Source organism: Bubalus bubalis, chromosome 1, assembly GCF_019923935.1.
Source record: "Bubalus bubalis isolate 160015118507 breed Murrah chromosome 1, NDDB_SH_1, whole genome shotgun sequence".
Taxonomy (NCBI): domain Eukaryota; kingdom Metazoa; phylum Chordata; class Mammalia; order Artiodactyla; family Bovidae; genus Bubalus; species Bubalus bubalis.
The window spans coordinates 5,378,582-5,406,238 of record NC_059157.1 but is presented as its reverse complement, the minus strand read 5'-3'; the positions used below and the strand labels follow the sequence as shown (position 1 = coordinate 5,406,238).

The following is a 27,657-nucleotide window of genomic DNA, read 5'->3' as shown; positions in this document are numbered from 1 at the left end:
ATTGGATCACTCAGTTCCCATGGCCGCCTGACAGGGTGTCATCATCATGCCCATCTTGCAGATGAGAAAAGCGAGGCACAGAAACGTAAATAACCTGCCCCGTCCTATAACTGATGTGGAGGGGGTTTGGAATTCAGAAATCTGGCTCCAGGGCCCTCAGCTGTGTGTGTCACACTCACACGTGATGCTATGATATGGTGAGTGTCATAAAGGAGGCTGCAGGAACACTGAGTGTTACTGGGGGGGTGTGTGTGTGTGTATGGGAGGGAGTGGTGTGTCTGTATGTGTTTAGGGGGGCAGTGTGTGTACGTGTGCATGTGTATGAGTGTGTGTATGGGGGGAGTGGTGTGTGTGTATGCGTGTATGGGGGGAGTGGTGTGTGTGTATGGGTGTGTATGCGTGTGTGTATGGGGGAGTGGTGTGTGTGGGTGTGTGTGGGTGTGTGTGTCTGTGCATGCGTGTGCATGCATGCACAGGGGGTGGTTGGGGAGGAGGTCCTGGATCAGGCACTGATGCTGGAGAAAGGGGAGGATGAGAGGAGGCAAGGCCGGGCTGGTGGGGGAGACCCACGAGTCTCTGCTCTCCAAGTCTGGGGTGGGGGCTCAGGCCCGCAGGGAGCCTGCGATGTGTGACGTCTGGTGTCTTCTTTCACTCCCACTGCAACTGGCTGGCATGTGGGTCAGCCCTGTGACGTGCCAGGGAATAGGCATGGTGCATCTGTCACAGGGCTGGGGGTGGGGGGCCCCTGCCGTCACCTCTGCCTCAGCGCCTCCATCCCGTTGTGGGGGGACAGGCAGTCTCCCGTACGGCCCCCCACCCCAGGCTGTGAGCCTCTGGAAGGCGAGGGCTGGCGTTTACCTGTCTGTGTGTCTACAGGGCTCGATGCCCGCTGTGGTCAACAGTGAAGGGTGAGCGTGGGGTGGATGCGGGCTGTCGGCTGTCAGGACCCAACGGCGGCACACAGAGCCCGCCTGAGCCTGCTTCTTCCCCTAATTCAAGGTCTCACCCTTGCCTCCCGGCGCGCAGGGGAGTCATGGCCACCCTCGGCCCCAACAGTGCGGCTGATAGAGCAGCGGACGTGCAGAGGGTTGTGAGCGTGATTTACACGCCTGGCAGAGCCTGCCCCGTGTGGCAAAACGCTTCTTGGACGAAAGACGCTCCATAAAATATCAAGTATTCTCCTTGTGAGGGCTAAGTGCCACAAATCAGATTTGGTGGCATAAAAGTAACATATTTATGATCCACTATCATATTGCAAATGAAATGAACGTAATAAAAATGTCACTTATACAAATACCTCTGATGTACGGATCTCGACCTATGAATATGAAAACAGACACCCAAGCACTTTTATTTGAATGTCTAATCATGAAAATAAATGAAGTCGTGTTCATTTCAATGTGTGCACTTGTGCATGTATCTGGAATATTGATTCCTAGGCACACAATAAAAATGTAATCCAGGAAACATGCGAAAGGGAAGAGATTTCACTTGGACTCAGGAGAAGATGAAACAACACTTTGCTAGAAATTCTTTCACATCAAAAATAAAATAGGAAAGGAAAATATAATCAACAGTTTCTGTCCATTAAAATCCTCTAGATTCAGTCTAGTGAAGGAGGCATAATGGTCTGTTTATTCTTGTTTGAATATTAAAGTCTGGAGTCCCTTCATCCTGACTCTTCACCTCCTTAACTAACTGCACAAATAACGAGCCTCAGCCGGTGATGAAAGCCGTCTGGTGGCCATGAGCAGGGGAGGGTCTGTAACTAACATACCGCTATACTTGACAGAAAACCCCAAAAATATAGTTTCATCTTAGTTTAAAAACCATTTGCTGAACTAATTATGTAGATGAACCACCCATGGACTTGAAGGCAGGTGGATTTGTAACTAACAGGAAATACTCGGAAATACTTCCCCAAGATTTCAGGATTTGGGATTCTTTCTTGAGCAATTAACAGAGCAGGTCCCAGTGTGGCCTTGGGCAGGGTTGGGGTGAGGGGAACACACAGCCCCAGGGTCAGGAGCCCCTGGGCGGTGGGGACGGCGCCATGGAGGCATGCGTAGAAACTGGAACAAAGACACAGAGAAAGGAGCTTAGAGGATGAGGCTGCGGCTACACTGTCTCGCCGCGAACACGACACGTGCCCTTTGGACCAGTCTGAGGACAGGACGCCCACGAGTGTCTGTTAAATGAAGACAGCCCTGGTGGCTTCCCTGGTGGCTCTGTGCTAAGAGCTCAGGCCTGGCATGTGCTTAATCGAGTCTGACTCTTCGCGATCCCAAGGACTGTAGCCCACCAGGCTCCTCTGCCCATGGGATTTTCCAGGCAAAGAAGACTGGAATGGGTTGCCATTTCCTTCTCCACGGGATCTTCCTGACCCAGGGATTGAACCTGCCTCTCTTGCATCTCCTGCCTTGGCAGGTGGATTCTTTATGGCTGAACCACCAGGAACCTACGTGTCAATTCAGGAGACACGGGTTCGATCCCTGGGCCGGGAAGATCCCACGTGCCTCGGGGCAACTAACCCTGTGTGTGCAGCGCAACCACGGGGCCTGCACTCTAGAGCCTCTCCTCCGCAACCAGAGAAGGCGCCGCAATTAGACGTTCACTCCGCAACTAGGGAGGAGCCCCCGCTTACCGCCAGCTAGAGCAAGCCTGCCCAGCAATGAAGACCCCGCACAGCCAGAAGTTACAACAACAAAATGAACACAGCCCTGTGCTTGGACCTTGCTTTGGGGGTTTCAAAACGGAGGTCAAAACAGCATCCTCCAGGGGCTGTTCCAGTGAGCCACGAGGCAGCATCCGAGGGCGTTGCGGGCCCTGCACAAGGGCAAAGCCTCAGGAACGGCCGGCGCTCACGGTGACTGGGCATGGAGCATACTTAGAATTTTTGGAGAATATTAAATATGCAGGTCTTGGTGGGGAGGGAGAATAGTCTGGACATAGCATTCGGAGAGTTTAACCGGGATCTACCAGCCTCGTTCAGCTTCTTCAAGTTATCCCAAGGACTTATAGAAAATCCTCGAATAGCTGAATAACAGAAGATCCAAATACTTCTGTTAAAGTGGTACCTTCTCCTAATAAAACTTTCAAAGCGATTTTAAACACACTTCCCTCTCCCTGGCCGCTTTCAGTCATGCAGTGCTGACCTCTTAAGGGAGCCGTGCTCCTCCCGCCTCACACCCCCAAGCCCTTCCCTGCCGTGTCTGGGCGGGCAGGTGGGCAGCCGGGTGCGGCCGCCTGTCTCTCCGGTGGGCCCAGTGCGGTGGGCACCCTTGCGCGGCAGGAGATTGGAGCTTACTGGCTCTGCTGGAAGGGACAAAGCCTTTCCTCTGGAGAAGAATCTTGGATGAACTACAGCAAATAACCTACATTTAACTCCGGAAACAAACCCTCCTGCCTGACGCATGAAAGACAGCGCTCGGCCAGGAGCAGTGGAGAAAGTGCAGGCGGCCGCTGGGGGGCGCTACTGGGGCCCTCCTCTGCCCCTGCCTCTGGCAGCAAGGGGCCTCTCTGGCCAGGGTAGCTCCCGAAGCCCTGTCCACTGGAGGCGCTGTTTCCCCTGAGCGCCATCCAGCATCATCAGGGCTGAGATGAAGGATTTTACTGATGCCATTAAATTGGATGCTAGGACTGCCCTGTTGGCGCAGCAGCTGAGGTTCAGTCTCTCGTCAGGGAAGATTCCACATGCCGCGGAACAACTAAGACCATGCGTGACACCTACCGAGTTCATGCGCCACAACTACCGAAGCCCTTAGTTCTGGTGCTTTGCAACAAGAAAAGCCGCCGCGTTGAGAAGCCTGAGTACTCCAACAAGACAGCAGTCCCCGCTTGCTGCAACTAGGGAAAAACCCACACGGGACCCAGCACCGCCAAAAATAAATAAGTAAAATTATATTTTAAAATGGGATGCTAAAAAATGGACATTGAAGACATTGTGCCTGGCCATCTGCCTTTAAATCAGGAGTAAACTCACACCCACTGCATAATCAATGCACCTCATCTGTTAAAACCTCCAGTTTAGGAAAGGACAGTTCAGCGTCCACTTCCAGGAGCCAGTTTCATGGGCAGGACATGCCTTGCTATGTAAGCAGAAGTTAGCTCTACTGAGCTCAACCTGCCCTCGTCCGTCTGAAAGGCTGCTAAGTGGGTTTTTCTGACTTGGTAAAACTGCAGGGAGTTTGAGAGTCAGGAATCCAGAGTCTTAAAATAAGGACCATGTATCCAGAGTGACAGGACTGAGCAGAAGTGCTGGTACTTCCCTTTAGATTTTTTTTCATGTGAAGACTTTAAGGCAGTATCTGATGCTGGGTGGGTGGGGGGGAGGCGGGGTCTTCAAATAACAAGAAGAAATTTCTCAGCAGACTGTTTCAGAGAAGCCTGTATCCTGCTCTGTGTCCCATACAGTCGTCACAGCAAGTTACAGGCTGTCCAATATGAAACGACACTCTCCATCAAGATTTGTATGGAAATAGAAAAGACCTCAAATAGCCAAAGCAATCTTGAGAAAGAAGAATGAAGCTGGAAGAATCAACCTGCCTGACCTCAGACTGTACTACAAAGCTACAGTAATCAAGACAGTATGGTACTGGCACAAAAATAGGAATATACATCAGTGGAACAGGGTAGAAAGTTCAGAGGTAAACCCATGAACCCATGGTCACTTATTCTGTGACAAAGGAGGTAAGATTATACAATGGAGAAAAGAAAGTCTCTTCACTAAGTGCTGCTGGGAAAACTGGACAGCTACATACATGAGAATGAAACTAGAGCACTCCCTAACATCATCTACAAAAATAAACTCAAAATGGATTAAAGACCTAAATGTAAGGCCACACACTGTAAAATTCTTAGGGGAAAGCATAGAACACTATGACATAAATCACAGCAAGATCTTTGATGCACCTCCTAGAATATGAAAATAAAAACAAAAATAAACAAATGGGATCCGATTAAACTTAAAAGCTTTTGTACAGCAAAGTAAACCATAAACAAAACAAAAACACAACCCTGAGAATGGAAGAAAGCATTTGCAAGTGAAGCAATCAACAAGGGATTAATCTCCAAAATATACACACAGCTGAGGCAGCTCCATATCAGAAAACACAACTGAATACAAAAAATGGGCAGAAGACCTAAACAGATGTTACTTCAAAGAAAACAAGATGGCCCAAAGGTACACGAAAAGATGCTCAACATCACTAATTACTGAAGAAATGCAAATCGAAACCACAGTGAGGTACCCCCTCACACCAGTCAGAGTGGCCATCATCCCAACGTCTATAAACAATAAATGCTGGAGAGGGTGTGGAGAGAAGGGAACCCTCCTACACTGTTGGTGGGAATACAAATTGCTGCAGCCGCTATGGAGAACAGCATGGAGGTTCCTTAAAAAACTAAAAATAGAGCTGCCTCATGACACAGCAATCCCACGCCTGGGCATGTGTCCAGAGAAAGGTCTATTTAGAAGAGATGCATGCGCGCTACTGTTCACTGCAGCAGTACTAACAACAGCCAGGACATGAGAGCAGCCTCGACTTGCACAGGCAGAGCAATGCATAAAGAAGGTGTGGTACATACAGAGTGGAATCCTATTTAGCCATAAAAAGGACAAAATAATGCCATTTGCAGCAACATGGATGAACCCAGAGATTGTTATACTGAGTGAGGTCAGATACAGAAAGATAAATATCATACGACATCGCTCATATATGCCGGAATCTTATTCTTTTTAAAAAGTACAAATGAACTTATTTACAAAACAGAAGTAGAGTCATAGTCACAGAAAACAAACTTATGGTTATTTATGTGGATGGAGAGGGGAGGGATACATTAGGAGACTGGGATTGACATATACACACTATGATGTATAAAACAGGTAACTAACAAGAATCTACCGGTTCGCACAGGGAACTCTACTGAACGCTCTGTTAGTGGCCTATGTGGAAAAAATATGTAGATGCATAACTGAACCAGGGCTCCCCTGCTGGCTCACTGGTAAACAATCGGCCTGCCAAGTAGGAGACACGAGTTCGACCCCTGAGTCAGGAAGATCCCCTGGAGAAGGAAGTGGCAGCCCACTCCAGGACTCTTGCCTGGGAAATCCCATGGACAGAGGACCTGATGGGCTAGAGATCGTGGAGTCACAAAAGAGTTGGACACGACTGAGAGACTAAACAACAACAACGGGATCACTCTGCTGTGCACCTGAAATTAACGGAACATTGCAAGTCAACTATACCCCAATAAATTCTTCTTAAAAAAGACGAGTTCTAATGACCAAAAATTTCATTTCTCTGGTCCCCTAAACCCAATTCATTTTCAGAAAATGAATTTCCATTCTTGTTGACATTCTCCTGTTGTCCCTCCTAAAACATTTTATAAAACAGAAACCAGGTCCTTCGCCTGGGGAAAGTGCTGAGATGCAGCCTCAGGGACTGCCCTGCAGGCACGGGACCCCTGACAAGCCCTCAGGGCCAGGGCGGGGGTGCAGTGTGGGAAGGGCAGCAGCCCCACCCTTTGGCTCTCCCCCTGCAGACCCCCTCTGCACCCTGACACCTCAGCGCCTCCATCCAGAGGTGGAGGCTGTTCCCAGCCCCTGCATCTGGGCTGGCCCACGACGCACTCGGATCAATAGAGCCCAGCTGGAGGTGAGCTGCGCCAGCCTCGGCATGGAGAGTGCCGTCACTGTGGGAACAGGCCAGGCCAGCCTGCTTTTGGAGGAGGGACAGCAGCCCAGGCGGGATGTTCCCAGATCAACCGAGAGCCCTGAATCTGGGAGGGTGCTCCAGCAAGACTGGGGGCAGGGGTAAGTTGGGAGACTGGGCTTAACATATACACACTATTATACATAAAATAAATAACAGGTAAGAACCTACTGCATAGCACTGTTTATAATAGCCAGGACATGGAAGCAACCTAGATGTCCATCTACAGACGAATGGATAAGAAAGCTGTGGTACATATATACAATGGAGTATTACTCAGCCATTAAAAAGAATACATTTGAATCAGTTCTAACGAGGTGGATGAAACCAGAACCTGTTATACAGAGTAAGTCAGAAAGAAAAACACCAATACAGTATACTAACACATATATATGGGATTTAGAAAGATGGTAATGATGACCCTATATGCGAAACAGCAAAAGAGACACAGATGTATAGAACACACTTTTGGACTCTGTGGAAGAGGGCAAGGGTGGGATGATTTGGGAGAATGGCATTGAAACATGTATATTATCATATGTGAAACAGATCGCCAGTCCAGGTTCGATGCATGAGACAGAGTGCTCAGGGCTGGTGCACTGGGATGACCCAGAGGGATGGGATGGGATGGGGAGGGAGGTGGGAGGGGGGTTCAGGATGGGGAACAGATGTACACCCGTGGAGGATTCATGTGAATGTATGGCAAAAACCACTACAGTATTGTAAAGCAATTAGCCTTTAAATAAATAAATTAAAATAAATTAATTTACAAAAAAAAAAAACCTCCCACATAGCACAGGGAACTCTACTCAGTCCTCTGTGACAGCCTATATGGGAAAAGAATTTAAAAAGAATGGATATGTGTGCACATAATCTGAATCACTTTGCTGTACCAACTATTGTTAGTTTCAACTAACAATGTTGAAACACAACATTGTAAATCAAGTAGACTCCAACATAAAACAAAAATTAAAAAAACAAACAAAAAAACCTTTCTCAAAGGACTTTCTTCCCAAAACACACTGGGGGGATCCGGCCCACGGGCTGAAGTTGGCAGAACCATGCTCTAAAAACACGCCCTTGATTTATAAGAAGTTGTTTGCACAATAAATCCAAATTAGGGAAGAAAGTATTTTTAACAAACAGAAAGGGCTTAACTCCCACTCTCCCACGTTTGTTTTTCCCTTTGATTTCAGTAATCAGGCCACAGGGTGGACGTCAACTGCTTTTTCTGCCCCGCACCAAAGCCCCACATCCCCACAGACTCTCTTCTGGACACCCTCCTTCCCTCTCCCCACCGCCCCTGACTGTGTGTGACCCACACTACATCCAGGCCCTGGCTGAGAGCTAGAGGTGGACTCTTCCCCTCACCACACATAGAATAAAAAGCGGGACTTCAGCACAGTGGTAAAGAATCTACCTATCAATGCAGGAGATATGGGTTCAATCCCTGGGTCCAGAAGATCCCCTGGAGGAGGGCAGGGCATGGCTACTCACTCCAGTGTTCTTGCCTGGAAAACCCCATGGACAGAGGAGCCTGGCGTGCTGCACTCCATGGGGTCGCAAAGAGTCAGACATGATTGAAGCGATGGAGCAGGCACATACACCCCCTCCTCCCCAGACAGCATCGGGATCAGTGGAGCAGGAGGGGGGGTGGGGCAGGGGAAACCCTCCTGGGGAGGGAGCACCTGAACGGAGAGCAGTGAAGTAGGTGGAGAACCTCCCAGGCCTTGGGGAAGGGTGAGCACCCCGGAAGCGGAGAGACTCGGGGGTCTGAAGCCCTCATGTTCTGGGAGGTGTTCTAGGGATGTGAGGGGGTTCCAACTCTCACAAGGCCTCTGAACAAAGCTTGCAAACCCACCCGGTGCAGTGACGCCCAAGGCTGATGCCTAGAAGTGCATCCGGCAGACATGCGCCAAAGGCCTCCGGGCACAGCCCTTGCTGGGGGAGGTAGCCTGGATACACGAGGCACGATTGATCAGTGCAGCACGCTCACTGCTCCACAGTCTCAAGAAGCAACACCTCAGATGATCTTGGAGGGGGGGTCTCCTCCCAAATCCTTATTCTTCTTTAATTTCTATTCAGAGAGTCTCCAAAGTTGTTGCATTCCCCTCTGCCCTTTTGCAAGATGGCCTATTCAAAAAGGGAGTCTCACAAACAGTGAAACCTAATTCACATGGAGAAGAAGAGGAAAGATGTATCCAGAGATTCTCTAAAGAAAACTGACCTGCACCCTGCCCACCCTTCCTCCAGGGATGCCGAAGAGCACACCTGGGCACCTTCCACAAGGAAGGACGGTGAGACTTGACGGCCAGAAAGGTCGACAGACAGCAGCCAGTAGGGTTCTGTTTTATTCACCCACGTCTTTCCAGAAAAACAAACAAAAAAACTGCACAAGATGGCCAAAAAATATCCTCTCCCCAGAACTAAAATTTTAAGACATTTAAGCACCATTACTTTTCATCATTGACTCAATGGACACGAATTAGAGCAAACTCTGGGAGACAGTGGAGGACAGAGGAGCCTCGGGTGCTACATACAGTCCGTGGGGTTGCAGAGTCGGGCTTGACTTAAGAGACTGAGCAACAACACTGTTCACATATTTCATAAAATTCACCAAGTAAATGATACTTTGCACATCTTCCTAAGATTTCTGCTTTTCATTTCAAAGCTTCAAAACATAAAATTATACCTTTAATACTCATTAATTTTTCCTTACCTGATGACATGTATTTATATTCAAGTGTACCTATTATGGAAAGTTTCAAGCATGCTACAAGTAGAGAAAATGGTACCACAAGCCCCCAAGCCACTCAATGGCCGGCTTCAATGATCAACTTCTGGCCAATCTCCTTTCCTCCCCGACTCCTCCCTCCGGAGGATTTTGAAGAAACCCCAAGAGGTCGAGATGTTGCGTGCTTTCCTCTGAAATATTTCCAACTCCTTTTTTTTTTCATAACTTTTTCCATACGCTTGCTTCATCTGAGCAGAGTGAGGTTTCATCTTTTTCTTACAGATTTTAGAAGGGAGAGAGGCCGAGGGGGGCTCGACCTGAAACCTGGGCCACAAGTGCGAGATGGTGACCTTCCTGTACTCAGAGCAGAGCCAGCCGTCCTGGAGACGTCCGGAACGCGAGGAGCGGCCACGCTGCCCTCACCAGCCACCGAGACAAGGATGTCCACCACCTCCTCTCCGCGTCCCTTCCGACCACAGCGAGCAGCACTCCCAGCTCAGCATGCCCCATGTCTTGAGACGCACACAGCAGAACTCTGCAGGCAGTTAAGGGTGGCCGGACCTTAAGCTGGAGAGGAATGCTGGACTCTGTAGTGATATTCTTCTCATTAATTCCACTGGGCCCCCTGTCCGGCCTGTTCCCCCACTTACCCCGGAATCTTCTGACTAAATTCGGGAAACTGCACAATGGTAGGGCCGCTCTAGCAAGTGCCATTTTTAATCACACAGACGTTCTGCTACCAGGCATCCTGACCGCAGAGGGGCCCATGGTCAACCCTGAGGGTCAACCTGACCCTCCCATGCTAGGGCTCTCGTTGATAGCCACCTTATTTCCAAACTGGGAAAGGTCAGTAAGTTGTGGGACTTCCTTACAATGCATCTGGACTTTTAAAAAAATAGCAAGAATTATGAAACATTAAAAAGTGCCTTGAGCTAACTTCAAAAAGAGCAATGCTGGGACGTCCCTGGGGGTCCAGCGGGTGAGACTCTGAGCTCCCATGCAGGGGACTCAGGTTCCATCCCTGGTCAGGAAACTAGATCCCACGTGTCTCAGCTCAGAGTTCACACGCCACAGCTAAAGAGCCCACGTGCTGCAACGAAGAACGAAGATTAAAGATCCCGTGTGTAGCAGCAAAGACCCAGTGCAGCCAAATACATACATTTATATGTAAATACAAGTAAGAGATTTATAAGTAATACACTTCCTGCTGGCTCAGATGGTAAAGCGTCTGCCTGCCATGCAGGAGACCTGGGTTCGATCCCTGGGTTGGGAAGATCCCCTGGAGAAGGGAATGGCAACTCACTTAAGTGACTTAGCAGCAGCAGCAGCCAGTATTCTAGCCTGGAGAATTCCATGGACAGAGGAGCCTGGTGGGCTACAGTCCATGGGGTCGCAAAGAGTCAGATAAGACTGAGCTGACTTCACGTCACTTCACTTCAATAGATTTATATATAAATATACATATTTAAATATTATAATTTTAAAATATATATTTATATATATTTAAAGAGGAATGCTTAAGAATGTGGACTGGACTTCTCCTCTCCGAGAACTCTTGCTGATTCCCAGATTTATAACGAGGCGATGGAGGGCCCCTTTGAGAAAGCTAGTAAGAAACACTGCAGCTGAGACAGCCGTATCCTGGGACCCCCACAAGGCCTCCCTGCAGCACATTTAAAGGGCTCTCTACCCCGGGAGCATCCCGAGCCTTCCTCTCCCCCTTCATGAGTCCTGAGATCGTGCCCAAGCCATCCGAGCACGTGCACCCGGAAGGCATGAGCCCCACCTCTGCCCCTGACTTCCCACCCAGCGTCAGACATGTGCCTACCGCCCCCGGACGTCGCTCAGCCCCGCCCAACCACCCCTCCTAAGGGGACCCCTGATGCCCTCACCCGACCCCGCCCTGTGGTGCTGTCAGCTCAGTGACTCCAGACCCTCTGCCTGGCCTGGGCCCAGTGGGTCCCCCTCATCCTGTGGACCCGCTGAAGTCGGCTCTGTCTGCCCGCATCCGTGACATTTGCAGACAATAGCCCAGCTGCGAACACTAGGCAAAAATAATAAAAAAAAAAAAATAGCAATAAAAGTGTTAGAGCTAAAACAGGCCGTTTCCACAGAGGTGTCCTGACTCATTCTCTCTCGTGGGGCCCCATAGAGCATCCAGGGGAGCGCTCAGGTGACCAAGGTCCTCACTACGGCACTTCATTGGAGGGAGGAACTTGCTGCTCCCAGCACCCTGCTAAGACCCTGTCCCTGCAGGCTTCATGACAGTCTTATTTTGCAGGTCATGACCTTCTCAACCCCTTAAGACAGACAAACACACATACACACGCTCACACTCACTTATTCCCTTTCCAGAGGCTCCAGGAAAGTAGAGATGGTGAACTGGCCATTGTCAACCATGCAGACAGCTTTGACTCCCCAGGACCTTAACTGCAAAGGGGCCCCTGGTCACAAGCCACTGTGTTTAAGTGGCACGTATTCTCAGACTAACCTCACCCTGTTTGGGTACTGTGACAGAGGACTCCCTCCCTGTGCCTGGAATGTTTCACACATCAGGAGGGGACTCTGAACGTGTGTCCTGAATGGAGGCCTGGGGGCGTTAGAGCTGGTAAGGATCCCCTTACTGATCCCTGGAGTCCCTCTCTGGAGCTCTCCGTTATGACAAGGCGGCAAGCGCTGGGTCCGAGAGCTGGTTTACGTCTGGACCCTGGCCCGGGAGCTGAGCGAATCCAGCAAGGCACCTGGCTTCTCTCCGTGGTAGCTGCTCCAACCAGGAGGGCAAGGTACTAATCCAACACAGGTGCTGAAAAGATCCAGAGCGCGACAAACGGTCACCAACTTTGCGGCTCTCCTTTTCTCACGTGGTCCCTCATAACAGTTCAGAGCCAGCATCTCCTCCCTGCGGCTGAATCTCCCAGTCCCTGAATTTCCAGTGTGCTCCGTCGTGTCTCCCAGCGGACAGCTGAGTCCCAGGATGTCCTGCTCCAGCTGCCATGGGTGATGTTCTGAGAATGAGGTGCGCAGAGCAAAACCCAACAGCACTCCAAAACGTGCTCTGCCCAGCCGCAGACAGAGAGCCCGGCAGGCCTCCAGGGTCTGATCCGCCCAAGATCGTAGGAGCAGACAGGCTGGCCCGCGGGGAGCCTGTGCCCTCGGTCTCTCGGGCCGGCCGCCCAGCGCATCCCGTGGCGCTGCATCCGGACACCTCGTCTCCGCGAAGGGCGTCTCCGCTGGACACGCCCGTCGTCGGTCTCTCCAGAGATCTGCAGGAAGCTCCAGCTCTTCCAACGTTCTCAGTCTTACATGCTCTTCTCCGAGACCAGATGTAGGTTGGAGGCCTCTCCTTTGAGTCTGTCTGTCTGTCTGTGGGCCTGACAGCACCACGCGGCCTCCTCTCCCCTGTCCGGGACTCCTCGGCGCCTCAAGGGGGCCCAGCAGGCAGGGGGACCCTCGGAGGGGCCGCTGCTCACCGGGGGCCCAGGTGACTGCGCAGCACACAGAGAACGGATTCGCCACTCCCAACCCGGACGCCAGTGAGACTTCAACCGGGAGAGGCCACAGACGGGAAGAGCCCAGCCTCCCTCCTAAAGAGGCGAGCAGGCCTTCCACCAGAGTAAACAGTCAGATGACTACGAGGCTCCAAATGCAGAGTCAAACCTCCTCGAAATGAGATCCCCAGGGGCTCGCCCTGAAGCATCCGTAATGTCAGCTGCCGCTTCAGTGGGTATTGGAAAAATACTTAGAACTAAAATATGGTATTTCTCCAGGGGGCGTATATCAAAAACGGGGGGAGAGCAGCAATTACTAGAGGAACTCGATAAATCTCCTGGCTACCTGTCAGTTCTCTCCAGGTGCGCCAATAACATGTACTAGAAGGACTCACATCTTGCTGTTTCCTCCCCCCATTTTTGTTTGTTTGTTTGTTTGTTCAAGTCTAGTGAAGCTCCATTCAGACCATGGGCAGGAAAAAAATACCCTATAAAATGCAGTCAGTGACTTAGAGCGTACACCACATTTAAAGGAATGGGCTTCAGAAATGTAGAAAACAAACTAAGGTTACCAGGTGGAAAGGGTGTGGGATAAGTGAGGAGATTGAGACTGAGATACACACACTACTATATATAAAACAGATAACCAATGAGGACCTACTGTTCAGCACAGGGAACTCTACTCAATGCCCTACAATGACCTATATGAAAAGAATCTTTACAAAAGTGAATATATGCATACATATAATAGATGCACTTTGCTATAGACCTGAAACTAACACAACACTGTAAATCCACTATATTCCAATAAAAATTAATTTTTAAAAAGTCCATTTACAATTAAGAAATGTTGTCCTACTAAATTAAAAAAATTAACACCAAAAGAATGGACTTAGCTAAGACTTTCCCTCAGTGCTGCTTACAATCCAGGGAATCTGAATGCCAGTCTTCCTGTATTATTCATTCCATAATTGCTGGGTTTTATTAGAAATATGATCTATTATAACCTTGAATAGAGTACATTAAACGACATTGAAAATTAGATTATTCTGATTATTAGAGAAGTGAGAAATGTGCTAAACATTTGTAAGACTGATAATCAATCAGGGTATCCATCTGAGTGTAATAAAAATCAATCTGGAGCCAGTGCGTTTAAATCTAATTTTTTAAGCATGACATTTTCCTCAGAGTTTCTCTCTAAAATGTCACCATCTTCTACAACGGTGATTGATTCTGTCTCTAGGGAGAAGCACTCACTCCAATTACTTCATCCACTGCACACAAACCGCAGTCCACTTACAAAAAGGCCGAATGAATCACAGCAAGAACAATATATTTTGGGGGGCGGGGCACAGATAGATTTATGTCACTCAGGCTGGAAAATCACCAGTCTTCCTCCGCCAGGTCAGACAGAGAAAATATGCTACTTAGATCTCACACGGCTCTTTAGTATCTTCCAACAGAAACTAGGAATTTCCATAATGGGTTTTTATTTCAACTGAGATAAAAAAAAAGAGGAAAACACCGTGGCTTATGTAAAAAACATGATTCTGTTCATGTCTTCTTCAGAGAAAGAAAAAAGGTATGACTGTTAATTTAGCCTTCCTTCCCCCCAAACTTCCACCCATCTCTTAACCCATTCACCCATCAGCAGACGATTACTGAACTCCAACTGAGGTCACCAGGAGACTGGCCAGCTGGGGACTCTTTCTCTTGAGGATATTTACTTGGTGGAGGAAGGTTAATGATGTGACTTCCAAGGGGGACTTCCTGAGCTGACCCCACATTCTGTAGAGGGACCACTAGCTCGGCACCCCCTACCACTAACTCAGCTTGGCCCTCAAGAATGGCACATGTGAATACTGACTTTAGAGAATGTTGATATTTTCCTGGCAATGGGAAGAGAAAGGGGAAGATGACATTTATGGAACCTTTGCCATGAGCAAGAACTTGACATCCATCATTCACTAAATCCTCAGGGGTGGGGCCCCGGGGCTCCTGGCCCTGGGTTTGCTGAGCCGGTGATCGGCAGTGAGCCTTGGCTTTCTCCCTGCCTCCCGTCTCGTCTTCCCAGGAGCGAGGACTTGTCTTAGTGAGTATGAGGGAAGGCACTGGACGTTCTCAGCGGCAGCCCTTCCAGGCCTTCTCTGCCTCTGCCCTCCTCCCCCCAGAAAAGGGCATCTGGCCTGTTCTCCATGCTGTGGAAGCTCCCAGGGGCGGGCTTTGCCTGGGGGAGGCCTTTGGGTATCAGTGCAGCCCAGGACAGGGCAAGGAAGCTCCCCTGACTCAGGGCTGAAGTCCAGGAAGCCGCAAGCCACCAGGGCTGCACGTGGCAAGCTGCAGCTTCCAATAAGCAAATGACTGTAAGTTAATTCACACCCGTTGGAAGGAACATTACACTGCTATCAAAAATCATCTTTTCAAAGGCGATTTAATGACATGGCTAAATATCCACAATGCTGAATTTAGTATCTCCTTTAAAAAAAAGGAGATCAGAAAAAAATGGAATACACACATATATGCATTGAAAAAAAGCAGAATAAAAAAAGTCAAAATATTCATAGGTCTTATATCTGGGACATAAGATTCACTGTGATTTATCTCTTCTTTTTTGATAAATTTCAGTACTTTCCAAATCATCTGCAGTGAGCTGATGTTGCTTCAATTATTATTTTTTAGGTTCTCATTAATTATCTATTTTATTCAAAGTATCAATAGTGTATAGAGGTCCATCCCAGTCTCCCAATTCATCCCAGCTTTCTGCCCTTGGTGTCCATACGTTTGTTCTCTATGTCTGTGTCTCTATTTCTACCTTGCACATAAGATCATCTGTACCATTTTTCTGCATTCCACATGTAAGCGTTAATATACAATATCTGCTTTTCTCTTTCTGTTTTTCATTCTGAATGACAGTCTCTAGATCCATCCATGTCTCCACAAATGACCTAAACAATTTAATTCCTTTTTATGGCTGAGTAATATTCCATTATATACATGGACCACATCTTCTTTATCCATTCACCTGTCGATGGACATTTAGGCTGCTTCCATGTCCTGGCTATTGTAAACAGTGCTGCGATGAACGCTGGGGTGTATATATCTGTTTGAATCATGGACATCAACGTGGCAAACAACAAATGCTGGAGAGGGTGTGGAGAAAAGGGAACCCTCCTACACTGTCAGTGAAAGTTGCTCAGCCACGTCTGACTCTTTGTGACCCCATGGACTATATATAGTCCATGGAATTCTCCAGGCCAGAATACTGGAGTAGGTAGCTGTTCCCTTCTCCAGGGGATCTTCCCAACCCAGGGATTGAACCCAGGTCCCCTGCATTGCAGGCAGATTCTTTACCAACTGAGCCACCAGGGAAGCCCAAGAATACTGGAGTGGGTAGTCTATCCCTTCTCCAGCAGATCTTTCCGACCCAGGAAGCAAACGGGGGTCTCTTGCATTGCAGGCGGAGTCTTTACCAGCTGAGCCACAGTGGGCATGTAGATTGCTGCAGCCATCATGGAGAACAGTCTGGAGGTTCCTTAAAAAACTAAAAATAGAGCTACCATATAATCCAGCAATCCCACTCCTGGACATACTCTGGAGAAGACCATAATTCAAAAAGACAAATGCTTTGAATATTTTTTTTTAATGTAGGGTTTTTTTGGTTTTGCCCTTCAAAGGAAAGTGGCTTTTCTCTAACAGGAAGGTTTTCAGACTGTAAGGTGAGTCTCAGAAACGAGCTGCCAACATGGTGATTCCTGCAGTTACTTCTCAACGGACTCCTAAAGACTCCCACTACCAGCATCGCCTCGCTGCTCCCACGTTCCTTTCTGTGGCCCCCTAGGTGCTCCCTGCGCCTGCCCTGACCTCTTGATGATATACAGTCTCAATATAACAGCCATCTTGGACCTACGGAAACCCAACTTCTGCCCTGAACACCCGACACCTTCCCATCAGACCTGCAGTAAGAACAGGGGCCTGGACAGAGTCCCTGGGCCTGTCTCATTCCTTGTCCCGTCTTACGCATTTTGTTCACAACTGGCTTCCTCCTGGGTCCTCGAACATACTGGGGAATGGCCCACCGGAGGGCCTTTGTACCAGCCCTTCCTTCTGCCTGGAGCCTTTCCTTCCTGCCTTCTTTATTCAGATGTCACCGTGTAAAGCCTGAAGCCTGCCCTGACCACTTCATCGCAAACTGCAATCCCCCACCCCGTGCCCCCCACAACAGTCCTATTCCCTTTCCCTGTTCAGTCTCCTTATTTGTCCTTTTAATTACCTTTCTCCCCCGTAAGAAGGAAAATCCCCAGTGGGCAGGGATTTTAGGAATTCTTCACCCCAAACAGCACCTTAAACAAGTTTTTGTTGCTGATGGAGGCTCTGAGACGGAGGCTGAGTGCTGGGGCGGGCAGGCTCTGCTCCTGGTGGGAGACCTGTGTCAGCGCTGTGCTGGGGTGAGAGGGTGAGGGCACCTGGCCGGCAGGAAGACCCCAAACACGGGGACAAATCGGGCAGGGAAGAGGCGTGGTCCCATCAGAGGTTGGGCCTCTTGGGGCCTCTTTGAGAAGACAAAAGGAAGCTCCCTCTGCAGGAAAGTGCAGATGTATGCCCGCCGGGAGACAGAGAACAAGAAAAGTTCCCTAAATGCTCAGACCCTAGTTCAGGTGAACTTAATACAACTATGACGGCTGCAGATTCTGCCACAGACTGCTGTTCAGCTTAGGACAAAATCTAAATATTCTAGAGGCCATAAAGGAAAGCGTTTGGCAAGAGAGCAGCTCCTTGGAGACACGCCAAGGAATGTCCATCCTTCACCCGAGCAGCACCTTGGGGATGGTCATGTCAGACAAGCCAGGCAACTTCCTCTGTTTTCTAAGTTCTAGCTAGCAGTAAAGCAGCTTATGGGAGGGGGAGATGGGAGGGAGGGAAGGGGGGAGGAGGGGAGGGAGGGGGCAGATGTTTTCGTTTTCAACTAGACGTCTTAGGAGTGCAGTGAGACCAACCACATGAACTAAGTTGCTCCATCTTCCAGGTAACGACTGGGTTTTTGGTTAAACTAGGTTTGGGACAACTAGTTTCCTAGAGTCTCCATACAATATGAGAACCTTCACAAAAAGTTACCTTCTTCGGAAAGAAAAGAAAGAGTAGATTTTTAAAAACAGCAACATATGCTCACTGAACACATTTGGAAAGTTATCAAATCTGCAAAGAAGAAAATACAAATTATCATTAATCCATGTCCCAGAGATACACCCTGTTAATGCTTTATTTTTTCCTCTTCCTTTTTATGCATTTATATGTATATTTTTATTACAGATCATAGACCATCTCAATTTTCTCATCTTGTTTTTCATTTAAACTTAACATTGTGGATATTTCCCCATATCATGAAAAAAATTGCTTTCCCTGTGGCATAATGTTCCTTTCTATAGAACTAAAGAACCTCTTGAAGGTGAGAGAAGAGAGTGGAAGGGCTGGCTTAAAGCTCAACATTCAGAAAACTAAGATCATGGCATCCGGTCCCATCACTTCATAGCAAACAGATGGGGAAACAATGGAAACAGTGACAGACTTTATTTTCTTGGGCTCCAAAATCACTGCAGACAGTGACTGTAGCCATGAAATTAAAAGATGCTTACTCCTTGGAAGAAAAGCCATCACAAACCTAGACAGAGCATTTAGAAACAGAAAAATCACTTTGCCAACAAAGGTCCGTCTAGTCAAAGCTATGGTTTTTCCAGTAGTCATGTATGGGTGTGAGAGTTGGACCATAAAGAAGGCTGAGTGCCAAAGAATGGATGCTTTCCAACTGTGGTGTTGGAGAAGAATCTTGAGAGTCTCTTGGACTGCAACAAGATCCAACCAGTCCATCCTAAAGGAAATCAATCCTGAATATTCACTGGAAGGACTAATGCTGAAGCTGAAGCTCCAATCCTTTGGCCACCTGATGTGAAGAGCCGACTCACTGGAAAAGACCTTGATGCTGGGAAAGATTGAGGGTAGGAGGAGAAGGGGATGACAGAGGACGAGACGGTTGGATGGCATCACTGACTCGATGGTCATGAGTTTGAGAAATCTCCGGGAGATGGTGAAGGACAGGGAAGCGTGGCGTGCTGCAGCCCATAGGGTTGCAAAGAGTTGGACAGGACTGAGCGACTGAACAACAACAATTACTCAGCCACAAAAAGGAATGACATTGGATCATTTGTAGAGAGGTATGCATGGACCTAGAGACTTACTTCATAGAGAGAACTAAGTCAGAAAGAGAAAAACAAATATCACATATTAATGCATACATGTGGAATCCAGAAAAAGTGGTACAGATGAACTTATGAGCAGGGCAGGAATAGAGGCACAGACATAGAGACGGGCATGTAGACAGGGAGGGGGTGGAGAGGGTGGGACGAACTGAGAGAGCAGTGATGTATACACTCCCGTGTGTAAACAGACGGCTCATGGGAAGGTGCTGTGTAACACCGGGAGCTCAGCTCGCTGCTCCGTGATGGCCGAGAGGGGAGGGCTGGGGCGGGGGGCAGGCCGAGAGGGAGGGGACATATGTACACATACAGCTAACTCACTTGTGTACAGCAGAAACCAACATGACCTTGTGAAGCAACTGTACCCCAACACAAATGAAAAGACTGGAGGAGAAACCGCCACCTTCCCCCAAGGGCACAGCAGAGCCCCTGTCTGGTACCCAGCGCTGGACACAGAGGGGCCAAGGTGTCTGTGAGGGAAGGGGCCAGACAGCCGTTTGGTGGTCTCCTTGTCTGTTCCCCTCTCTTTCCGTGACCGTACCAGGTCTCAGCCACTGTCCTGTGTAGTCCAGGAGACCGGGCCAGACTGGTTGAACAGAAGGAAATTTACAGAAGCACCGCTACCTTCAATTACTGCAGCCACAATAAGTCAGAATAAGACCAGACTTGGGGCCAACGAAATGGAAAACACCTGCCTAAAAGGTCCAGGTCTTGGCTGTGTAAGGGGACATGTTCGTGATTCCAGGTGGAGCGCTCCCGTATGACTACCTCTGGGGTCCACCTGTTCACCTGTGAGGTCAAATAGGACTCTCCCGCAAGGTGAGCTCTGGTCGACCCCCAGGCAGAGCTAGACTCGCTCACATGCCCGCCACACATGTGCCAGGCACTGTTCAGGCAGGGGGGAAGATGGCACTGACCCGAACGCCCGAAACCTACGCCCCACGCATGTTTCTATTGAAACAAGGTCAGTGTGGATGGAAGAAGTGTGGCCAGAGACAGTGGAGAGGACAGTGAGGTTCGCTGCACCACAGGGGTGAGAGAAGGCACAGCTGCGAAGGACGTTCATGAGAGCGGAGGAGCCAGGGCAGGGCTTCGGGGCCACCAGAGGCCAGATTCATGGACCTGTTGACACAGGACAGAGGCCAGCAGGCCGATCTCTGTGGAGAACCAAGAGCAAGTATTTCACGCTTCAGGGGCCACCCAGCCTCTGTCACGGCGACCCATGTCTGTGGTTGATTTCAGAAAATGGCCACAGATCATCAGCAGAAACGAACGAATGTGGCTGTTCCAATAAAACTTTATTTGTACGTCCAGGTGACTCACTGGGTCTGGCCCACCCGGCTGCAGCTTGCTGACCTCTAAATCAGGTCATTCATCAACCTGAACAAAGTGGTTTTGCTTCCGTCTGCAGGGGGGCTGGGGGAGAGGTGTCCGAAAGCGAGTGGGCCGTGAGTAAGCCAGGCGGCTCCAGGGAGGTGGCTTCCACTAGGCGGGCTGACTGCCTTCTTCCCTCTTTAATCTTCTCTATTATTGCTCTTAATTACAGACATCAGACTCACTCATTATCACCTGTGAAACATCGTGGTAATGACTCCCTCCCACTCCCCTTCCAGCCTGGCCCCCTGAGGCTACTACCCACATAGGATGTCTGGCGGGGTTCAAGGATGCAGGGGCCACGTGGTTAGAGGCTGGGGGTTGTCAGATGTCACGAAGGTCACAGCAGAGAGGCCTCCTTGACCGACAGCCCCGAAAGGGAAGGAGGACAAGGGAGGCAGCTAAAACCAATGCACTGCCCACCTGGAGACGCCTGGGGACGCTGCCCACCTGGGGAGCTGGCCGAGAAACGCCGGTTCTGGAGTCACAGCTGGCCGGGGCTTTGTTAATAGGCTGACCTTACCCTGAGGAGTGGGCTGGGGAGCTGGGACCCAGACACTGGAGAGATGCAACTGCAAACCCAGTAATGGTCTTAGATGGCCTGATGAGAACTACCCTGCGTGGTCTTAGAGAGGTGGTCATTTTCCTGTACCTTGGGCAGACCACGCAGGGAATGCCAGGGTCGTTTTGGGGGGACTCACCCACTGCAGGACGGACACTGACTCAACAGAACATGGGGGTGGGGACCAGCACGGCAGGGAGACTGAGGATGGGGTGTGGAAGGAGATTCAGAAGCAGCACAGAGTCTGGAGCCAAATCCTGGGATGGATTCTCTGTACCCTGGGGAGGCAGAGCTAAGCCCACAGGTGAGCAGCAGACCCGTGGGCCTGGCGTGAAGAAGGACTTTCTAGCCATCCCTGCTATCCCCCTCCGAGATGATGCCACCTGCCATGAGGCGGCCCTCCCACGGAAGATGGGCTGCCCATGGGCAGGTCAACACCAAGGGCGGCACGGCCCCCAGAGTCTCTGCCAAACCTTGAGCTTCTGTGCAGCTATAATCTTTCAATTGCTTTGGAAAACATAGGAAATGGCCCGTCTGTTGAGGGTCTAAATGATTTTCTGAATGGAGAGAACTCAAACGTTACCAAAGGTTATCTGTTCATAGGTCACCAGGGTCGACGGTCCACAGAGATCTCTCTGTCTCTCAGGCACGGCGTCCCTGGTTGTCCAGTGGTTAGGAGTCCGCCTTGCAGTGCAGGGGACAAGGGTTAGATCCCTGGTTGGGGAAGATCCCCCGTGCCACGGAGCAAGTAAGCCCGTGCATCACAACTACTGAGCCTGCGGCTCTGGAGCCCAGGAACCCCAGGTCCTGAGCCCACACGCCCCAGAGCCCGTGGTCCACAGCAAGAGAAGCCCCCGCAGCGAGAAGCCTGAGCCACACAACTAGAGAGCAGCCCCGCTCTCCGCAACTAGAGACAGTGGACGGGCAGCAAAGAAGAACCGGCACAGCCAGAAATACAGAGAAACCTCAGGCGAGAGCATCTGCAGCTCGGCCGGCTCAGCTGTGTCCGTGATTAGCAGCAGAGGGTTATTTCAGAAAGCCGCTGGCTTCAGGTGTGAAGCTAGATGGAGACAGCCCACAGGTGACAGCCAGCTGTCTTTCCTCTCTCCCAGCCTGGGTGTATTTATCTGTAAAAGGCAATCCTGTGTCCCTCACAAAACTGGAAGGAGTACCACATGGGGTGATGGATGCTGTAACAAGTTATTCCTGACCTATCTGCAGGAAAACACCAGCCGTTTGTTTGATTTGCCCGCTTGTAACCCACAATAGACAAATACCTGTATGAAATACAAGTCAGATGAGTCGCTAGGAAAATGACACACCCCTTGGATGTTACAGCAGTATCACGCAGCTCAGAGTTTCTCAATTCTGTGCCTCCCTTTTCAAAAAACATTTTATTGAAGGAGAGTCGATTTACAACGTTGCGTCAATTTCCGCGGCACAGCAAAGCGATGCAGTTAACATACGTACGCCTTGGTTTCCGCCTTCTCTTTCCTGTAGTTTATCAGGACATTGAGTGTAGCTTCCTGTGCTACATGGTCCGTTCCTCACTTCTGTACATGCCTATCATTCCCGTCAGGTAACAGCTCATTGCCTGGCTCTGGTCCACGAGCCACATTTTGTTTAATTCTACTCTAAAATATTGAAAAGTATTATTCTAAAGCAGCATCACTGTGGCGTGAAGACATTAAAAAAATCACAGTGATGAGACATCTGAAACCTCGATGAGAAGATACTGGTGTTTAGCAACTGAACAGACCCCTTTCTCTTCTGATAACCAGTCTAGGTTCAATGATCATTATTGGGTCAGCTGATGGAAATACCAAGGAAACCCTGCAATCACGAGGGGGGTCTGGGCTTCGGTCAGGGGCATGCCAGTCTTCCTGGACATTGATGCAGCGCCATTGTAATCTCACTTCAAATCCTTTCACAATCAAAGAGCCTGGATAGATTGAGTGTCTGATAAAACAGTTAAAAAGACACCCACATTACCAGGAACCACCATTTTCTAGGAAAAAAAAAAAGAAAGGGTTTTCCTTGTTGCTTTTCAATCTAAGTGATAACCTAGAAGCCTCTGAACACTGCCTGAGAACATGCCCAGACACAAGGGACTTTGTTTCTATAAAGCATTGAGGCAGCAGTTTGCAGGGAGTTAACTCAATAAAATAACACTTTCTACTTGGATAAACTGACCTAGATTCTCTGACTTTCATGCAGAAATGAAACCGGAGGGCCGCCATCTCGGGAGCCGCCTGTGAGAGCGAAGGGGTGGGAGACCCAGGGCTGGGGGCAAGTCCTGTGCGAAGAACGGCAAAAGGTTTCCTCCTGATCCCGCTTACAACTGTCATCCCCACTTTGTGAGTGGAAGGGATCTGTTCTCAGCTTTGAGGAAGGGCTCTCTAAGTTCAATGCCATCACTGTTGGAGGCTGGGCTGATAGAAGAGGCCCTCTTCTTTAAAATGATTTTATTTACTTATTACTTTTGTTTTGGGCTGTGCTGGACCGTCGTTGCTTTGTCTGGTTTCAGAGACTGGGGACTCCTCTTTGGTTGCGGTGTGCAGGTTTCTCCCTGCTGAGACTTCTCTTTTTGTCCAGGAGCTCAAGCTTCAGGAGTCGAGGCTACCTGCTCCGGAGCACGGGCTCAGTATTGTGGTGCACGGGCGTGGATGCCCCGTGGCCGGGATCCTCCCGGATCAGGGATCAAACTCACGTCCCCTGCATTGAGAGGCGGAATCTTAACCACTGCCCCATCAGGGAAGTCCAGGAAAGGCCCTCTTGATAAAGGAGCTCAGAAACACACACACCCCCCGACGGCCCTCTCATTCAGGGACATCTTTGTGCTTTGGCAGCATGAATGAATGAATGAATGAACGAGCGCTACAGCCAAACAGCCCCCAAAGAGCCTCAGTGTCTACATCTGTGATACGGGATTATACACCTGCCACATAAAGGAACAAAATGACCATCAAATCGGTCCGTGTGCAGTGCTGGGATGCAGACTCTGACCAAGAGACTCTGGTCGCTCTGCACACTCATGTACACGCACACACACACACACAGTTCCAGCCCACTCAGAGCCTCATCAAATGCAAGACAAATCCTGACCTGCAGGGGCAGGCGATCTCAGGGGAAGAAGCACACACAGCTGGAATAACTGATGCGAGCCCACGCTCACAGGACTCAGCTTGGCGTGCGTGTAAAGCACTCGATGGTGCCTTCCAGATGCTCCTTCCTTTCAGCAGTGCTCTTTCACAGGCCTCTCTCCTTTCCACCGGGCCAAGCCACACACTCAACGCCCTCTGCCCCTGAGGATTTGGGGTCTCTTCCTGACTGCGGTCCAGGCCGCCCCTCCCGGCAGGCTGCAGAGTCAGCGCTTCCCTCTGGGGGCTCCTTGGGGAAGGCTTTGAGGAGTTTTCCCGGGAGTTTGGGAATGCAGTCTCTTTCTCAACTTCTCCAAACTGGATCTGCCATCGTGTTCAGGACAGCATGGGTTTATTTTCTTTTTCAATTCAACATGTCACTGGAAAACTCCCCAACTTTCTTTCTCTAGGGCTCCTAAAGTTCTTGTTTTATGGTAATGCTCTTTCTCTCCCAGCAGCCCCCAAAACACCCGCCTCACGCCTCCATGCACCCATCAGTTTCTGAGACATCGTTTCTTCCCGAAACACCCAGCCATATTTGCTCAGAAGAACAACTCATCTGCATTTTATTTTTCACTAAGCGAGGAAGCCTGACAGTTCAGAGGGTAAAGAATCCGCCTGCCATGCAGGGGACGCAGGAGATGCGGGTTTGATCCCTGGGTCAGGAAGATCCCCTGGAAATGGAGGAAACGGCCACCCACTTCAGTCTTCTGGCCTGAAAACTCCCATGGACAGAGAAGCCTGGGGCGCGACAGTGCTTTGGGTCTCCAAAGGGTCGGACATGACTACACATACGCATCAAGCTGAATTCCCCACACCGGCCAGAGCCCAGAGGTTAAAAAAAAACCACCAAACTTTGACTGTTTTTGTTTTGAAATCTCAAATGTTATTTAGCTTTGCACCCTGCTTTGTGCGGAAGGGCTTGACTTGGAACATTTTTTCGTCCTGTAAATGTCTCAGTTCCACTCTGTCTTTTCCCTGGGCTGTGCAATCAGCCGGCTGTGTGGCTGGAAGGAACCAGCGTCACCTCCCATCTGAGCTCTGGGGTGGACGAGGCTGGGTCTGTAAGTGCCCCGGGCATTTACACTGCAGAATTCCTTATTCCGGGAACGCGCACGCGAGCGTCCTGCCAGAGACCCGGCCTCCACAGTCACGGCCACAGGCCTGCAGAAAAGCCACGGATGCTCTGAAGGGAGAGGGGATGCTTCTCTGCATCTCCGCCCACCCCAACACTCGGGTGAATGAGCAGGTAGGAAAGAAAGGACGCTTGTGTGCGGTGGGGGGAGGCTGGACGGGGGCCCTGGGCCCCCACCTCCCTTCCCAGGAGCCTCCTGCCTTAAGTGACCCTGGGCGGGCTTCCCCGGTGCCCTCCACGCTTGAAGCGCTTGTACATACGGTGTGTTTCCTTGCCCGGCAACCCAGCGAGAGCAAAACTCCTACCCTCTCCCCTTACAACCGGGACGTGGATGCACGGGAGCTTGCGGGCCCCAGGTCCAACCACGCTGCCCTCAGCGGATGGGGGACCCCTCTGTCGCCCCAACCGCCCACAGCCAAGCCCATGCTCGGCCATTTCTTCCACGCTCCTGGCCGGCACACAGAAGAGGTTTAGGCTTCCGGGGGGCAGCGGGGCCTCCCGAAGGGGGGTTTAGGCTTCCGGGGGGCAGCGGGGCCTCCCGAAGGGGGGTTTAGGCTTCCGGGGGGCAGCGGGGCCTCCCGAAGGGGGGTTTAGGCTTCCGGGGGGCAGCGGGGCCTCCCGAAGGGGGGTTTAGGCTTCCGGGGGGCAGCGGGGCCTCCCGAAGGGGGGTTTTGGGCAGCGGGGCCTCCCGAAGGGGGGTTTAGGCTTCCGGGGGACAGCGGGGCCTCCCGAAGTGGGGTCTCTGCAGGACTAACTGGGCACAAGCCCGCCCCCCGGCCCCTGCCCTGGGGCAGAGGCAGGAACTGCTCCAAGTTTCCGCGCACCAGCTGGCCCTGCGTTCATCTGTCCGTTTAGTTAAAACAACCATCTCTTGGTGCTAATCCCAAAGCCAACACGGAAGGACTACACATAAAACACAAATCGAAGCACAGTAAATGTGTTCGTTTACATTTATTTATTTTTAATATATTTTGGCCATGCCACACAGCTTGTCGAGCTTTAGTTCCCTGACCAGGGATAGAACCTGGGCCCTCGGCACAGAGACAGCAGAGTCCTAACCACTGGACTGCCAGGGAATTCCCCTGTAATGATTTATTTGAAAAGAAATATGGTCTCTGGGCTTCCCTGGTCGCGCAGTGGTAAAGAATCCGCCTGCCAGTGCAGGAGACGTAGGTTCAATCCCTGGTCTGGGAAGATCCCACAAGCCGTGGAGTGACAAAGCCCCTGTGGCCACAACTACCGAAGCCTCTGTGCTCTAGAGCCCGTGCTCTGCAACAAGAGAAGCCACCACTGTGAGAAGCCCATGCCCCACAGCTAGTCCCTGTTCTCTGCAGCTAGAGAAAACCCTGCACAGAAAAAAAAAAAAAAAAGGCCTCTGGCAAGAAAACGTCATCACCCAAGCCGCTGTGTTCAGCAAACAGTGAGCCAGGTGGACCCAGGAAAGCCGCCACTGGGGGTTGCTGACACCCCCATGCTGAGTGGAAGGGTGAGGGTGGCGTTTCTGCAGGAGCTGTGAAGCAGGGACCTTCTCTGCTCTTACTTCTGGTTTGAATATAAAAGTAGGCTCAGCTCAGTTCAGTCATGCTGTCGTGTCTGACTCTGTGACCCCATGGACTGCAGCACCCCAGGCTTCCGTGTCCATCACCAACTCCCAGAGCTTGCTCAAACTCAGGTTGGTCGAATCACTTAAGTAAGCTTAAGACCCTTAAAAAACAAAAACTAGAGTCACCGAAAGATCCAGCAGTCCCACTCCTGGGCGTGTATCCAGGAAAGACAAAAACTCTAGTAAGAACAGACACACGCACCGCGGTGTTCACAGCAGCCAGAGCGCGAGAGCTACCTGAACGCCCAACGACGGATGAGCCGGTGAAGATGTGGCACACCGGCAACGGGCTACTCCTCAGCTGTTAAAAAGCATGAAATACGGTAATTCACAGCAACCTGGAGGGACCTACAGAGTATCGTACTAAGTGAAGTAGGTCAGACGGAGACAGATACCACGTGATACTGCTTATACGTGGATTCTAAAGAATGATACAAATAAACTTATTTACCAAACAGAAACAGACTCACAGAAACAGAACACAGGCTTACGGTTACCAAAGGAAATGTAGGGAGGGATAAATTGGAAATCTGGCATTAAAATATACACATTACACTACTATTTATAAATTAGACCTGCAACATGGATCTGCTGTATAACACAGGGAACTATCTGCCATATCTTATAATAACCTGCAATGAAATGAGTCTATATAAGTAT

The 27,657-nt window shown here is 50.1% G+C and overlaps 1 protein-coding gene, 1 long non-coding RNA gene and 1 other non-coding gene across 5 annotated transcripts in view; 1 reads left to right on the top strand and 2 right to left on the bottom strand.

Annotated features, from left to right (window-relative positions):
* RARB (retinoic acid receptor beta) overlaps nt 1-27,657 on the bottom strand; it is a 451,744-nt gene that overhangs the window by 36,916 nt on the left and 387,171 nt on the right. The gene's annotated exons all lie outside the window — the stretch shown is intronic.
* Nucleotides 10,649-10,720, top strand: TRNAG-GCC. The gene has a single exon. It is a non-coding gene; the product is annotated as a tRNA-Gly (tRNA).
* LOC123328106 lies at nt 20,183-25,976 on the bottom strand. Its single transcript, XR_006542879.2, has 2 exons — nt 21,703-25,976; nt 20,183-20,752 (listed from the first exon to the last, which is right to left on the bottom strand). It is a non-coding gene; the product is annotated as an uncharacterized LOC123328106 (long non-coding RNA).